An 18052-nucleotide genomic window follows, 5' to 3' on the forward strand; every position below is an offset into this window, starting at 1 on the left:
AGGGAAAATTATTATATTGTAAATATATAATTTAGGATAAGTTAAATAAATTCAGTGCATCCATGCCCTGGAAAACTATTTGACTTTAAAAAAAAGCATGTTGCAAAAGAAAAATTAATGACATGGGAAAATGCATGCAACACAATGCTTGGTTAGCAATGGTAGTGGGACAGCAGTGAACATGACGTGTTATTCCCGAAAGAACATAAAGCGGTCTCTGCATCTTTACCTGTGCTTGTCCAGAAGTCAGACGAGAAAACAGTGGTATACAGGGAAATGGTTCTTCATTCTGGAGCCCTAGGCATTAGTCCAGACTCTGGCATGCTTTGTCTCTGCATGAGAGAGAGAAAGGAGAACACAGGGAACTTCAGTGAATATTTATTAAACTGTCCATTATCTTTACAAAATCTTCCTAAATTCAGGGAACTTCTCGCATTATGGGTGTCCCATTCCCAAGCTAGACGCCCAGAACTAACTTTTCCAAGAGCCTTTACTACCAGGGCACAGTCATGTGACCCGGGGGCTCTGCCAATCAAATATGCTCTCGTGAGATTTTAATTTAGATGAGCAACAAGAGAATCAGATGCTTCATGGGAGCCATCTTCTGATAAGAATATTTCGGGTTTTGTCTGACTATCTGGATAGAGAGAGAGCCTGTTAGCATCCCGCACTGTTTTCTTAGCAAGGTGAGCACTGTTTTCACAGGTGCAGTCCCATTATGTAGATGAACACTGTTCCTGGCTGTGGAGTTTCCAAGTTTGACTCAGGACCCTGAAAGATTCTGCCAAGGAGCGATCTAATGTTTCATTTTAAAAAATTCCTTTTCTGCTTAAACTAGTTAATGTGGGTTCAATCGTCTGCACGTAAGCACATCTACTATAGTTTCAGTGCAGGCCATGTGTTTAGCACCTTAAATATGTTCATCTCATTTAATCCTCTCCTACCATTCGGACTCCAAAGAGCTGAGAATGGATCCCCATACCTCCCAGATTCTGAAACCCATTGATTGTGAGAAAGTTTTCTATCTGAGTGAGCAGTTTGAAATAGAATGATATCTAGTTTCCTTCCATTTCAAGTAAGCTGGCATTTCTATGTCCTGGGAGATTTTGCCCTATTGCTATAGGATTTCGGGAAATCTTTATTGCATATATGATCTCATGTCCATCTTCCCACCATCTAAGAAGCAGCTGGTAGAATGAGATGGGGCCAGAGCCTATTAGTGACCAAGTACTTATACCACAAAGCCCATCAGTATTGTCCAACACTCTCCAAAGCTCAAAGTTGTTTCACACCCTGTCTGCTCTCAGGATACCAATATCCTTGACCTCACAAACATTTTTCCAGACTGGCTTCCAGGTTTTGACAGTGAAGCTGAAGCAGTAGATTCAAATGGAAAAATATATAGGACTAGCAATGGGAAAACTGGCTGCTCTCCCAGGTCTGTTACTTACTGGATGGCCCTGGGCAAGCCGCTTAACTGCTCTGACCCTTCTATTTCTTTCCCTGAAATATTGAGAAACTGGTGCAGACCAAATAACATAATGCAAGCAGAAGTGCTCCAAAAATTGAAAAGCATTGTGCAAACATGAGGGGTTATTATTAACTTAAAGAGGAATCAAATAATTTTTAAAATCCTGCATTTGAATAGTGTTTCTTATTTTGCAACATGTTTTCTCATTTAATCTTCACAGCAATGATGTGAGAAGTAGGGCAGTTATTATTATCTCCATTCTACAGATGAGGAAACAGAAGGAAAAGTGACAATGCCAGCCCTGGAAGCCAGATGTCCTGATTTCCAACCTCAGATTCATTCCTGTACATTTTCAGGTGATTCATTTACTTCTATCGATTATGAAAGTGCCACAGCAAGACATTAGTCAGTAATGGAGTTTGAGGGTTGTCTGTGAGATCTGAGCCCACAGAAAGATATTTGGCCAGCAATGCTCACTCTGAACTGACAAATAGCCTGCCTAGGAAAATATGTAAGTTCTAGAATTTCTCTATTGCAATGGAATGCTTGTTAAAACCAGAATTAGACAAATTGTTAACTGCTGAAAGAGACCCAGAATACATTTTTAGAACACGCACCCCAATTCCATCCATTTCTTTCTAACATCCTGGAATTCCAAGTCAGCATCAGTAGTGTGATTGCATGGTCTATAACCAGCAGTGGCAACATTAGGCTGTCCTGGAACAGTCCCATAGAAAATTAATACCTATGTAAGAAGCTCAGGTTGAGGACTCAGAGACAAGTTTGATTTTATCATCTCCTTAATAACTATAATAAAGAGTAAATTTCAGGTGTTTGGACTTTTACAGAGCACTTCTGCATTCATCACTTCATTGGAGTTTCTAAATAAGCCTGTATTACCATTCTTTAAAATGACTTGCCAAAGAATGTGCAACGGAAGAGCTTTCTATCATTTGTATTGTGAGCAAGCCCAGCACTCCTATTATGTTGCTGTGACAAATTGGATTATTGCTCAGCAGATATTCATTTTCGAATCACTAGAAGCAGAATATATGTTGGACTTGGCCATGTGACTTGTTTTATCTAATCAATTTACCTAGTTCTAAGCCAAGGCCTTCTCCAAGTCATATGAACTGCCGTAAGAAGAGCACACCCTAGACAGTGGCTAATCCAAAGAAATGAAGAAACATGTGGAGAAGACTTGATCTGGCCTGCATCCTCGTGCTCCAAGCCTGGACTTCAATCTAACAAAGTCAAATTGTAGTTAAACCATAGATTCATAAGAATGAAATAAATCATGGTTATTCTAAACTTCTGAATTAAGGGGTCATTTATTATGCAAAATATTTCTGCAATAATTAACTGAGAGTTTCCCTCACTGGAAGCAATGACTCTAAAATATAGGGCCTATTTGAATTTTTTTACGTATTCTTGATTCTCTGTGAGTGGCAACGAATTTTTTTCTACAATATACGAAAGAAGGAATGTTCTATTTCTTTCTTAAAAGCAAATTAATTACGCCTTGATCTTGAGGCTCGCTCTTATGAAGCTTATGTATATAGTGGAGAAGCCTAGCCTACCTGTAGGTATGCATAAAAGTTACTTCTGGGGGACCTCTTTTGTTGCTCAGATGTGGCCTCACTCTCACTAAACCCAACTCTACAAGTGAAATCATTGCCCTTCCCGCTACATGGGACGTGACATCCAGGGATGAAAGTCTCCCTGCTGGTTTGGGAGAGGACGCGCAGGGATGACTCTGGTCCTGGTACTGTGGGATCATCAATTCCATCCTGAGCAAAAGGGAGGAGAGAAGTGTAACAAATAAGGTATCGGTGGTTGAGAGAGTTCAAACCAAGTCGAGAGCCTGCTCTGAAGGTTACTCTTACACAAGCTTCAATTAGACATTGTTACCTGTCATAACTTGCCAAACACCAACCAAAACCATTCCAGCCAATCCTAAAGAATACCTAGGGAAATACATAAAACTCTACAAAGGTTCTCTGCACTAGGATAACTTTCTAGAAACCTACAATTTCCTATAGTTTAAATATAATTTGGCTTTGTTAGGTTGAAGTCCAGGCTTGGAGCATTGAGGATGCAGGCTGAATCAAGTTTTCACCACGTTTCTTCATTTCTTTGGATTAGCCACTGTCTAGGGTGTGTTCTCATCCTGGAACAGATATATCCTGAAACCTAGAGGGGCCAGCGTCTCCAGAACATCAGCTAGTTGCATTCCCTTACCCCTTACTATTCACAGTCCCTCCCAATATGAAAAAGTTAGAATGGGCATAGCCCAAATACCCCTAAAGAGTGGGAGAAAGATCAAAGGTGATGGTGGAGTTATATAGAGAAGGTAGGGTTTAACAAAAGAATGTGATTGCTGAATCATTATATTGATATTTCTTTTAATCTCCAGTATATTAGAGCAGCTAGAAGTAAAAACCTAAAATTGTGAAATTGTAACCCTTATTGATCTCTGAAATCTGTTCTACAACTAATTGTTGCACTGTGCTTTGAATTTACTGCACCTTTGGTTTTTGTTGCACTCCCTTCTTTCTCACGATTTGTTAATATCTGAAATTTTAAACCTTATTTTTTGTATTCAAAATTATTGCTGCTTTAGCGAGGATATCTTTCAACTTTTATTCACATTTGTATTCTGTTAGTTGACAACAATTATGTGTTGTAATTACACATTAAGTTGATTTCATCACTTTTTTGGCTCAGATTTCCTTCTCTAAGAGTTACTTAGTTTAATTCATCTGTACAGTAAATAGATAAATCTTTGTGAAGTTTATTTATTCTTTGACTTGTTTTTGTTAAATACTTCCATGGCCAGGCATATCTGGAAATTGTCTTTCTATTGCTTTCAATTGTGAATAAAAATTTTACTTTTTAAGGAAAAACTCTCCTTAAAACTGTATATGTGAGTGAGCTACAAGATATATTAAGTGAAAAGGCAAGATGGAGAAATGCACGTATACTGTCCCACCATTTATGTAGCACAAAGAGAAATACAAACACACATACACAGACATGTATATTCTATCTAATTAATATTTGTGGTAAATAATGTATAATATTTTGTTATGAGAAGATAATATTTGCTAATAGAGTGCTATGTGTAATATGCTGAATTGTGTTAAATTAACATGTTACTACATATTAACACACATGTTGCAGCATAGTTATATGTTAGTGTAAACTTATTGCTGTATACCATCATCTGTTAAATATGTTAAATTAACATATTTTTAAAAATAGGTTAAGCCTGAACATTTAATATGACTAAATTAGGAGAGGGAAGCTATATGATGGAGAAATTGGATTGAAAAATAGACTTCTTTGATTAGACTTTGTATTGTAGATCTATTTTTAGAATCATGCAAATATTTTACATAATTATAAAAAAAACTTAAAGAAAGAAAAATGCAAGCCTGAGACTCCAAAAGTAAATCTAAATAAATGAACCTAATTGTGTATTCAGTTGGTGATATAATCACACCAAAAAAAAATATTCCAAGTGACGCTAAAACACAATATTTGACTATGCACCCCTGATAGAATAGATCCTAAGGACAAAAAGAATGGTCTTAAATTGTTTTCAATAATAACATTGTGGGTGATGGTGTTGATATCATTATTCCAAGATAACAATAAATTAAATAAGTTATTATACCAATGTGATTGAGAAGTAAAATGTTGAGCTTAGTTGAAAGGAGATAAGACATGAGATTGATGAACACAGACAAGACCCCTGTGGACCTGATTTTAAACTGGATTAAGCTCATAATACATTTTATCTAAAAAAAGATACATACGCATATATATATATGTCTCCTAGCTCTGTCCACTGAAACATCCTAGAGATAACAATTAACTCAGTAAGACTGACTTTCTCTGGTACCCAGTTTGCAGTTTATTTTCCCACTAAAAATAACTGGAGATCTTTGAAGAAATGACTGATTCCTGATCTGTGGCAGGAAACATACACGTCTGAAAACATCTTGTCATATAAGAAAGCTAATAACTGTCTGTTACTAGACTTTTTGCTTATGCTTAAAGGCCCTTAGTACTATTTTCTTCATCCAATGAGCAGTGATTTCACCAGAAAATTTATTCATTTGGAATCAGTGTTTATTATTCATCATTTAGTATCAGTGTTTACTAGTTCATGTTGTGCCCTTCCACTTTGAAAATACAGATTCTCTTTTATTCAAGAAAGTGGTTTTTTTCCCTATAATGTTATTCTTGTTTTTTGTTTCAGTTGTTCTGCTCTCTTTTTTAGGGCTGTCAATTATACATATGTTGCATATCTTTTCCCCACCATTCTTTTCTCTTTGTTCTTTTTATTTAATTTTATTCCTCTTTCTGAGGCTATATTCTTTGTTCCCAACTTTGTTTTCAGCAATGCCAGCTCTTCTTGTAGATAGATGCTTCTAACCATGACTTTATTTATTTTAAATAAAGTCTCACCTATGTTTCTTTCTTAAGTTTTACTAAGTCGCTCTTTTTCTCTTGTTTGAATATATCTTTATTAAATCACTGCATCTCTTAAAATTAATTTTGCTTTTCTTTATTTGATTTTTATAGAAGAGTTGCATACTCTTTCCTGGTGATTCTAAATAATTTTTGCTATGTTCTACAATTTGCTTTTTGTTTTCTTCTCAAATTTTTGTTTATCTTTGAATGGGAGTTATTCTTCCTGGAGAATCTGTGAGCTAAACGATGGTGTGAAGGACACACACGGGGAACAAGCTAGGGCAGCTGGCCACTTCACTGTCCTGCAACACAATCTTACCAGCTGTGATGTTTTCCAAATCTTAGAGATATACTTCTACTCGCTGCTGTCAGCATTTCTCTCCACCTTTGGGTGGTACAGTGCATCACTGTGTGTTAACAGAGATTGTTCTTGCAGTCAATAATGTAAATTCCAAGTTTTATACTAAGATTTGATGTTTATTTCTATTCAGTCTCCTTCCATCTTTCCTCTTCTCTGTTACAATAACATCTTATTTCTTGCTAATATTACTTTCCAGTACATTTTCCATATCAGTACTCCAGCCCAACTACGTCAATTTAAATAACCTGATGGATGCTTCTGAAGCCACCCATTCTCCCAATCTTGCAGATACAATATGACATTGATATTGAGAACACTTCATAGTCAGTTCTGTAGAGGTATGAATTTCTTCTGGATGTATTACCTTGATTTAGTTAAAATTTATGTAGAGCAGTTATTCTATATAGATTGTAATTTGGAGCTGCAACTCTCTCCTGGTTTTACCAGAAGACAGCATTTTTTTTTTTTACTTTTCTTTCTTTGTGTTTCCGTTGGTTTCGGGAGAAAGAGTGGACAAAAACACATTTAATTTATAAAAGGTTTTGGGAAGTCCACATTTGTATTTTAGGAACATCACCTTGGTTTAGTGAAAAGCATTGTAGGAAACAAGGAGTGGGGAGGAAGGTGGGTGAGGGGGACAGGAGGTTGCTCTAGCCTTGAAATGACAGGAAGACCAATGAGAAGCGAATGAATTTATATAAAAGAGATATACATATAAATTCATATAAAAGAGAGATTATATAAAAGAGTGTGTGAAACGTCATGGACTGAGAGATAGAAAGAAGACAGAAGAAAGACCTTGGACTTGGGAGTCAAAATATTGATAATTTAAGTGATAAATTTGTATGGAAACACCTGGGGAGATATTGTGGAAGAGAAACGAGCTAAAACAGAATGGTTTTCAATCCCAACTCTGAGGGATAAAAGTGAAAGAGGATCCTACAAATAATAAACAAATAAATAAATAAATAAATAAAACCAGAAGCAGATATTAGAGAGGTGACGAGGAAATTAAAGCAATACTGCAAGGACAAAGAATGTTTCCAAAATAGAGAGTTAGTGGCGCCCAACGATACTGAGAATTTTTGAACAATAAGACCTTAAAAATTTACACTGGTTTTACTGACATAAAAGTCATTGCTGACCCTCTGAGAGTAGTAGTAGTAGTGGGCTTTTCGCCGTGGAAGCCTGTTATCAGTGGATGGGAGTATGAACAGAAGATGACAAAGCAGTGTAGTTAAATTTGATTGTAAATAGAAAGATAAATGTAGAAAATACAAAGGGACAGATTGAAAGAAAACCCCTCTGTAATTATATACTAGTATCAGAGCTTTGGGACTATACCTTTAGCAATAATGATTCACATATATTTGAAAATTAAGTTCAAAGGGAATTTTGCACTCATAATCTCATTTCAAATTCATCTGACTTCATCACCACAATTTTAATGATGAGGAAACCAAGACTCAGAGAGGTAACAATGAAGTGACTTTCCAAAGGACCTGAGAAAGATAATGATTAAAACATCACTCTGACCACATCTTGGGCAACAATCCCATCCCTCAAGTCCTGGATCAATATCAGTTTCATCATCCTTATAGAGAGCTAAATAAAGTGAGAGCAAACATTTAGCTTGAGCTCAAACTTACCATGTAGATTTTAGATTGAAATCCACACTTCCATTTCCAATGGAATAAAATTGCAGAGTTCAATTGACTTCCTTTTAACTTTTCCAGAACGTTTAATCTGCCCAGGTATTTCCATGCAAGGCTGATACTAGTTAATTACCTGAATTAAATATTTTACAGCTTAAAAGGCCTTGCTGTTCTACACGATTTATAAATATTCATTTTGCAGAAGTGAGAAAACAAGAGAAAGCTTGTTTTCAGTGGCTGCCTTTGTAGCAAACTATTCAATAATAATCCTCTGAGGCAGCCTCAGTGGCTGGGAAAAATGGTTCTGGAGCTCAAATCCCTTATAGAAAAACAATTTCTCCAAATGCACAAGCATTTTTTGCTGAGCCACTAAATAACATCTGCCTGCCCATGACAGGGGCAGCCTTAAGGTGATATGATAGATGCCAAGCAAATAATCAATCAATACACTGGTTTAGGTCTCTGTCTATCAGCTTGGCATTGTGTGGACTAATTAGATGATAAAATGTGATGAATGTGTATTAAACTCAGCCTCTCCCCGGAAGCTCCCTGGGGTCCTTTCCCATTTTCTAGCTGACCTTTTAGAGCTCAGCTTTATTGTATGTGAATGAAATTAAATCAATTTGTCAGATATTTGCATTAGTCTGGCTTGTTCAGAATTCAATTATTCAGTGTCACTTTACTGCCCTTCCAAGGCTTCTGCAATGGCTCATTTTCAAGTGGATAAAAGCAGAAATGTGTAGTCTTGTCAGGATTCAGGACTCTGAATGCTTTTCGTTCAAGGTATTTCTTAGATCCAACTTAACTTAGATCTTTTTCTCCCAAATCTTAGAGGAGATAAAAATGTGGGCTCTTAACAAATCTGAACTTCAAGCTTGGCTCTGCCACTTACTAGAAGGTGGCTTGCATAAGTTATTTGGTCTATGTGGGCCTTTGTTTTCTATCTGCCAAATAAGGATGCTTTATTTGGGTTCTCTCAGAAACAGACCCTCAGGGCAGGATTTGACTATAAGTAGTTTATTTTGGAGGTGATAGCAACAAACATGGTAAATGGGGAAGTTAGAAAGGGAGGGGAAGAAGCAAATACAAGGTACATTAGTGAGCAGTTTGCTTCTGTGGGCAACTGGTGTGCAATCCCTCTGGGGACCTCTGGAAGATGGAGCAGAACATTCAGTAGAGTTGTCCCACCCAAAGAGTGAGGAGCTTGGGCATATCTTCACCAGCTGCTGTTCATTATTTGTTGAGAGCTGCTCCAGAGGTGTATTTTTTACCTCCTTGAGGGTAAAGTTAGTGTCTTATTTATATTTGAATCACTAGTACCCAAACATTCCCTGGGATATAACAGGTATGCAATAAACTTCCCAGTATTCAAGATGCTAGCAGGATGTGTCAAGGATACCATAAGTTGGGCTTTATGTAGGACCAGAGTCAGGATCACCAGCAAGTGGAAAATGCCAGTAGAAATGTCAAAATACGCATGGTAGGGAAAAAAGAGAGGGCAGAAATCTAAAGTCTGGATGAATTCGGAGAAACAAAGTATTGGGGAGGAGGAGAGGGAGCTGGAAGTGTTGCCCAGAGTCACTCGAGAACAATCCTTTGCTTACCACCTCTTGAGAAAGCTCAGTGCACCTTCCCCATGGGCAAGTCTTCATGTGGCTAAAACATAAAATCCTCCACCACCTCTGGTGCATTTTCCCCTTAAAAAGTCTTTGCTGGTATCTGCTGAGAGGTATAATTCTCTGATTTGATCTTCAGCAAGAATGACTCATGTTTCCAGTATTGCTGGCAGGAGGTCAGGTGCTCCTCCCCCAGGACACTACACTTGAACGGACTTTAAAGTACACTATTTGTTCTGAAATGAGCTCCCATAATGCACTGGAAGCCACTACTCCATAAATTTCATGAAAATTATGCATATAAGCAAATAGGTTTCAAATAAGTGTTGTTGCCTTTTTCTAAATAGAAACCACATTCTTTCCACACTTCAGTGGCCCTGGACCCAGAATACACACTTCTTCAGAGTGCCCTCTAACTGTGAGGGGAGCACTGAAGTGGTAATTACCTCAGGAAGTGTTTTTTCCATGTATTTGGTTGCAGAAAAATAATATATTCTTTCTATGCATCTCACGGAATTATGTAAATAGACCCAAAGCAAACCAGTTTAAATTATTATAAAATGGACTTCTAAGTAATATCTGTTACCAGACAAGAATACTAAAAAGCCCTATTCTTTCTCAGACACCAAGATGAAAGGATGAGACATTTCGTAAAGAATTATTCTCAAATGGATAATGCCCTCAGAGTTAGGAGCTTCTTTGTTGATTTGACAGTCAGGGACAAAGATTTTACTGAAGCATTTATGAGTAGTGGCTTCCTAGGATTCTAATCACATTTCATAACACAGTTGGAGGAAGAATGTAAAAATGGCTCACCAAATGGGAGAATGTTTCTCAAACTCGCACACATAAAGTCACCTGGAAAGTTTATTTAAAATACAGATTCTTATTCTTAGCATCCCAAAATTCTGATTCAGTGAGTCTGGGTTGGGGCTTAGACATTTTCAGGTTCCCAGGTGATGCTGATATGGTGGTCCAAAGCACACACTTTTTTTTTTTATATACAATTTTTTTTTAATTTATTTTTACATGGGCAGGCACCAGGAATCGAACCCAGGTCCTCTGGCATGGCAGGCAAGCATTCTTGCCTGCAGAACCACTGTGGCCCGCCCGAAAGCACACACTTTGAGCAGCACTGGTTTAGGGGACACAACGGCAGATTTCTGCCCAATTTTGGCAAACACCAATTTTGTCCACAGAACATCTTTTCTCACAAAAACCCCCTTTTGCTTTTGAAAATCTCTCCTGCTGACGATATGCTAGGACTGTTAGACAAGGGTGCACACTTGCCCCAAGCTGTCCAATCATTATGCCCTATCCCACTAATTCAGAGAGGAATGTTCCAAGCAGCCAAGCATAATCCACATGGATGCTGGAAAAGGGATACTCTCTCCTTCCTTCCAGGAAAATAGATACTAAGGACCAGGTAAGCCTGAAGTTGCATCTTTCTATCTTTGAGACTAATTAGAAAGAGATTACCTAAAATTGAACCCACACAGAGTAGAGGAATGGAAAAGAGAAAGGAGGAAGTTTGGGATAGAGAAAGAAAGATCTGACAATGTTGTCTAAGCCCCTGGATCCAGCCATGCCTTACAACTAATAGACTTTCAAGACTTTGCTGGTGAGCTAAGTAACCCCCTTTTTGCCTTAAGCTAGTTTGAGGTGGGGTTTCCATAGTTTACAGCATAAAGACTCCTCACTAATATGCATTCCTCCATATGTCTTTAGAAACACCATTAACTTGAGAACTTTGCCAAGGACCATAGCAATGAGTGAAAAGTGGTACTTCCATCCTGAATCAGGTTCCTCTAAGCTGTATCGGTGACAGCTCTGCAAGTCCAGTCCCAACTAATCCCAACTAATATTATACACAATTTTGCTAGGCCTGTGCTCTGTAACCTTTGGGTTTCAGGATGGTTCTCCTTAACGGGACACCCCTACTTGTCTAGTTGGTGACCCCACTTTCACTTTGGGCCAGTCCTACCACACAACTTCTTAACCCTTCATATGGCCAGATGTGAAGTTCCAGGATGTCTCAGTCCTGTGCTCTGAAGATTATTGCAGGATCAGAGAACAAACTCATCTAGTCAGTTGGATTTTATTCACCTCCTTCTGTGGAGTCACTTTAGGAGGAATATGCTTGATTATTTTTTAAGCCAGAACATCCTCCCAGGTAAGAACCCTTCTAATTTTACATGTATCTGTTAACCCTGTATCCAATTTGCAGCTACAAAACCAGAGAGTGGTGATGGTTGCACATTGCGGATGTACAAAATGCCACACTGAATAAAACCCAATAAATACTAAATTTTTTAATATATGTATTTTGACACAATGAGTTAAAATAATTGTTTTGAAAAGCAAGCAATTTTGTTTAAAAAGGAATGGAAGTGCCATCATGTTCCTGATATCCCAGGCTCGGAAGAGTGCCATATGCTGCCTGTTATTACTCACACTAATACATTGTTCACCCTGCTTTTATTCTCAAAATAGCAGCTCCCTATCTCTCCTCCTCCCTCATGTATTCCCTTAATGTAATTTCTCTTTATCTTTCCCTTAAAATAGTATAGCATCCTAATCAGTGTGGCTTCACCTTCTTAAATTCCTTCTATCTCGTCCTCACCTATCTGTCACAGAAGGTTGGTAACTTCTTAATCAAATAATCACAACCAGATCAACCCCACTTCACCATTGAAAGCTTTGTTCTCATAATCAGGTCCATAATTCCCTCCCTGTGTATCAATTTCCTTAGCCACTAAGATATCCCTAGGTCAGTGTAATGGTTAAATGCATGGGCTTTGAAGCCAGACTCCCAGGGTTTAACTCCCTGTTCGCCCCCTTACTTATTACTTACCCTCTCTGGATTTCAGTTTTCTCATCTGCAGAATAGGCTTGACAATAATAAGTTTGTTGTGAGCATTAAATGAAATGTAAGTAAAGCACTTAGCATAGCTCCAGGCATATAGGAAGCATTTCATACATATTAGCCACTATGATTGTTATAGATATGCCAGAAAAACCTCACTTCCCTAATCAATAAGCTAAAAAGCAATGTCCTATTATCACACTTCACACAGCCATGTGAACTTGAATCAAAATTAAAGTGTTCAGATGTCATTCTGTCCATTTTTAAACTCAGCCATGGAACCCCACACCTGATACAATATATGTGCTCAATAAACATGTTGAATGTACCAAAAGTAATTAAGACTTTTAAAAAACCTGCTCTATGCAAAGTACCTCATGTATTATGTAATCATCAAAACAATCCTCCGGTATAGGTATTGCTTTTTCATTTTAAAGACGATGAAAATTGAGGGTCAGAGATGTTAAGAATATTGCTGAAATGTAATGAGCTAGTAAATGGTGGAGCTTTCTCCATTACACCAGTTTTTCCGTACATCTTTTTTTTTTATTTTAATGTATTTTTATTGAGATATCTTCATACATCATACAGTCCATCCAAAGTATACAATCTACGGTTCACAATATCATCATATAGTTGTGTATTTATCACTGTGATCATTTTTAGGATTTTGCATTATTCCAGAAAAAGAAATTTTAAAAAAAGAAAAACCCCATACATACTACACTTATTGACCACTAGTAACCCAATTTTAAGACTCATAATAGAGGTAGATTAACTATAACACTGCAATATTGACAGTGCAGTACTGTTTGTCGAACAAAACAAGTTCAGAAGTAGATACATACAAACATGGGCAAGAAGCTTTTATTTTTTCAATCTAGTTATACAGTCATTATCAAAGACCAGGGCTACTGGATTCCAGTTCAACAACTACAGATATTTCCCTCCAGCTATTCTAAAACTCTGGATTCTAAAAGGAAATAACTATATGAGTCAGTGGTCACAGTCATTTGTTAAATCCTAATTTCTCAGTTACATCTCTTTCCTCTCATTTGATTTTTTTCTCAATCTTCAGGAATATCTGGGCAATGACTATTTTAGCTTCTGTGTGCTGGAAAGGGGTGTTGACCTTCTGGGGTAGAGGAATAAGCCTAGTTATTGTTCTTGGAGATACTAGTACCTCTGGGTTTCAGGACTTATCTGGCATCGGATTAATCTGGAGGACTTACGTTTCTGAAAAAATAAACTTACTAAGAAAAAATTTCATATAGACCTAGCTAGAGCTGAGGCCATTCCATAGGGTTTTCAGGACTACTGTTGGCTGTGGCTTGGCATTCTGTGTAGTTTGAAATATCTGGCTGGAGCTTGCTTAAGCGTAACCTCCAGAATGACCTCTCTACTATTTGAAAATGTTTGGCCACTGAAACTAAACTGACCAGACAGGATACGTTAGATACAGTGCTACAGAAAATTAAATTTTGGACCAAATAAACATCTCTTACTTTGGTCTCCCACAGAGATTGAAGTTTTAAAATACAGACAATACCATTCTTTACCTTGTGTTCTGATTTACCTTAGTCCTAACCAGGTCCAATACATTTATATCTCTAATTGGAGTCTGATCTCTTTTTCAGCTTCTTTACTGTATGGAGTAAAGCTGCTGACTTTCAGAGCTTCAGAACTATAATTTTGAGTCTTAGGTGTCCCACTGATACCCAATGTTTCAGGGAGCTACCAAGTTATACACAAAGAGCACAGCATCTCAAAATTTAGAAATAAATGTTAAAACTCAGGAATGGATGTGACTGCTGTAAAAGCTTGCAATCTAAGTATCTTTACAATGAGCTTATTTGAACATTCTGTACTCCTTAATCATCAAATGCCCAATCTCTGACCACTTTCAATCCACTGACAACCTATGCACTCAAATTCAATTCTCAGAGTTTGTTTGTCATAGTTAACCCATATCAGTAAGACCATACATCATTTGTCTATTTTTTTCTGGCTTATTTCACTCCATATAATGTTCTCAAGGTTCATTCTCCTAGGTGCAAGCCATAGGACTTCATTCCTTCCAGCAGCTGCTCTTCATTCCACCATAAGTCTACACCACATTCTGCCTTCCATTGATCCGTCATTACACCCTTAAGTTACTTCCATTCATTACAAATTGTGAAAAATGCTGCCATAAACACCAGTATGGAAATGCCTATTCATGTCCCTGCTTTTAGTTCTCTCAAGTCTTTGTCTAATAACAGCGTTACAGGACCCATATCTAGCCTCCTATGGAACCACCACACTGCCCACCAGAGCTGCAATACTCCTTTCCTACAGTATCATCACATAGCTATGCATTAACCACCACAGTCTATATGAGAACATTTCCATTTCTTCCACAGAGAAGAGCAGAAAAGAAAAAAGAAAAGAATAGAGAAATAATAGCAACAATAAGAATCCCATACCCCTTCATTATTGACATTTAGTTTTGCTCTATTGCCTTTGTTACAATTAATGAAAGAACACTACGATGTTACTGTTAACCATAGCCCCAGTTTGCGTTAACTGTATTTTTCCATTATCCCATTTTTAACACTGTACAATAGTAACCTTCAATTTTTCTTTCTCAAGTAAAAATTTTCTTATATTTGTCCATTTAAATCACCATCATTGTCCCCTCTAGTTTTTGCTATGCTGTACATTCCCAGTTTTTATCCTCTATTTTTCTTTCTGGTGTCATCCATGCCCCTAGCCTTCCTCTTTCACTCATACTCACCTTCAGCCTTGTTCATTATACTTAAAATATTGTACAGCCATCACATAGTATTGTACTATCCATTCCTGGATCTTTACAATCAACCCTGTTGAACGTTCTGTGCACCTTCAGCAACAAGTGCCCGAACTCTACCCTCTGTCCCCTGAGAGTCTGTGCTCTCAGCCTTACTCTCAGAAGTTGTTCAGTATTGTCAGTTCATGTTAGCAAAACCATATAGTACTTGTCTGATTTCTGTCTTATTTTGTTCAACATAATGTCTTCAAGTTTTATCTACCTTGTTGCATGTTTCATGACTTTATTCTGTCTTACAGCTGCATAAATTCCATTATATGTATATACCACGGTTTGTTTATTCACTCATCTATTGATGATCATTTGAGCTGTTTCCATCTCTTAGCAATTCTGAATAATGCCGCTATAAACATAGGTGTGCAAATGTCTGTTCGTGTTCTTGATTTCAGTTCCTCTGAATATATATGTAGTAATGGAATTGCTGAATCATATGGCAATTCTGTGTTTAGCCTCCTGAGGAACTGCCAAACTGCCTTCCAAAGCAGTTGCACCATTCTACATCCCCACCATTGAGTGTACACATTTCTGCACATCCTCTCCAGCACTTATAGTTTTTTGAAGTTTTGATAAATCGCTATTCTAGTACACGTGAGACATTATCTCATTGTGGTTTTGATTTGCATTTCCTTCATCACAAGTGAGTTTGAGCACCTTTTCATATGTGGTTTTTGTTTTTAGGTGCATGGTCCAGTAATCAAACCTGGGTCTCCCACATGGAAGGCAAGTATTCTACCACTAAACCACCTGTGCACCCAACCTTTTCATATGTTTTTGATCCATTTATATTTCTTCTTTGGAAAAATGTCCATGTCTTTAGCCAATTTTTTAATTGCGTCCTTTGCCTTTTTTGTTGGTGAGTTGTAGAATTATTTATATATTCCGGATATTAAACCCTGTTCTAGTTTGCTAGCTGCTGGAATGCAACATATCAGAAACGAAATGGCTTTTAAAAATTGGGAATTTAATGAGTTGTTAGTTTACAGTTCTAAGACCAAGAAAATGTCCCAATTAAAACAAGTCTATAGAAATGTTCAATCAAGGGACTCCAGGGAAAGATACCTTGGTTCAAGAAGACCAATGAAGTTCAGGGTTTCTCTCTCAAGTGGAAGGGCACATGGCGACATAGACAAGAGTTTCTCTCTCATCTGAAAAGACACGTGGTGAACACGGTCAGGGTTCCTCTCTCATCTGGAAGGGCACATGGCAAACACAGCGTCATCTGCTAGCTTCTTCTCCTGGCTTGCTGTTTCATGAAGCTCTTGGGGAGGCATTTTCCTTTTTCATCTCCAAAGGTCGCTGGCTGGTGGACTCTGCTTCTTGTGGCTATGTCGTTCTGCTCTGCTCTTTCTCAATCACTCCCATTCTCCAAAATGTTTCCTCTTTCATAGGACTTCAGAAACTAATCAAGACCCACTCAAATGGGTAGAGACATACCTCTACCTAATCCAGTTTAACAACCCCTCTTGATTAAATCACATATCCAGGGAGATGATCTAATTACAGTTTCAAACATGCAATACTGAATAAGGATTAGAAGAAACGGCTACCTTTACAAAACGGGATTAGGATTAAAACATGGCTTTTCTAGGGTACATACATTATTTCAAACCATCACAAACCCTTATCTGATATGTGGTCTCCAAATATTGTCTCCCATTGCATAGACTGCCTTTTTACTTTCCTTACAAAGTCTGTTGATGTGCAAAAGTTTTCAATTTTGGGGAGATCCTATATACCTATTTCTTCTTTCAGTGCTCCTGCTTTGTTTACCTACCTCTTTTTGCCTCATGAACCCTTCTCGTAGTTAAAGATACTATTGTAAGCCCTTAGGGATTTTTAATCACTTCAACACTGATACATAAGTACTTTAAAAAACAATGAATTATAATACAGTACTATATTAATAAAGAGTATAGTATAAAGATCATTTAATAATGTTCATAATACTAAGACAACGTTAACTTGTCCCCATATAACTTGTGATGTAAAGCTGGTAGAGTTGCTTTAAATTATTTATGAAAGGATAAAAAGCATGAGTTGGTTGCAGAATTGAAATTTTACTAAGTTGCAAAGCATAAAAAAAGACAAAAACTTCTTTCATGAACTGATGTTTGGAATTCTATATAAATTTTGTGCTGATTTTTTTTAATGTATAATTATTGTTCCAAACGATAAAATACAAGAAAAGGTTTCTGGCTGAAATTTGCAAGCACGTCTCTACAAATAACACACTGCAGGTGTGGAAAGTGATTATTCTCAATAAATGAAAAGCCAAATTGGATATAATTGTCACTATATTTTCTGTTTTTTAACATGTTTTGAAGGATATTTCAGCACACCATCTAAGACTTTTTTATCAAGTGAATGCACCTTTTGAATCTGATGAAGGTCAGCCTGAAGTCAATTTGTCAATTTATTATTATATTTTTGTTACTCATTAACTCTTTGCATTTCAACATCACTATTCTGTATACTTTCTATCATCAAATAATAGTCTATTACAGGTGTACATTTAATAATCTATGAATGTGTTACAAGTAGCCAAACAGTCTCAAAGTGATCCCTGAAGCTCACCCTGGATTGCTTGGATAATGAAATAACTGGGACCAGGTGCTCATGGTGAGAGGGACTGCGCCCTGAGACCTCCCCCACAGCATCTTCCTTCATAGCAGAAGGTACTACAAATTTCACATTGTCCCCAGTGTCTCCAAGTCCTAGAGATCTGGCATTGCCAGACAAACTCTCCTATAACA

The 18052-nt window shown here is 37.3% G+C and overlaps 1 protein-coding gene across 1 annotated transcript in view; it reads right to left on the minus strand.

Moving 5' to 3' along the window:
- Positions 1-241: 241 nt before the first annotated feature.
- The window catches only part of LCMT1 (leucine carboxyl methyltransferase 1), a 317860-nt gene continuing 300049 nt past the window's right edge, over positions 242-18052 (minus strand). The window contains exon 12 of the transcript XR_013168000.1: positions 242-332. The gene's annotated coding sequence lies outside the window, so the exon portion shown is untranslated. The remainder of the gene's footprint in view (positions 333-18052) is intronic.

This window comes from Tamandua tetradactyla, chromosome 23 (assembly GCF_023851605.1).
Source record: "Tamandua tetradactyla isolate mTamTet1 chromosome 23, mTamTet1.pri, whole genome shotgun sequence".
Lineage (NCBI taxonomy): Eukaryota > Metazoa > Chordata > Mammalia > Pilosa > Myrmecophagidae > Tamandua > Tamandua tetradactyla.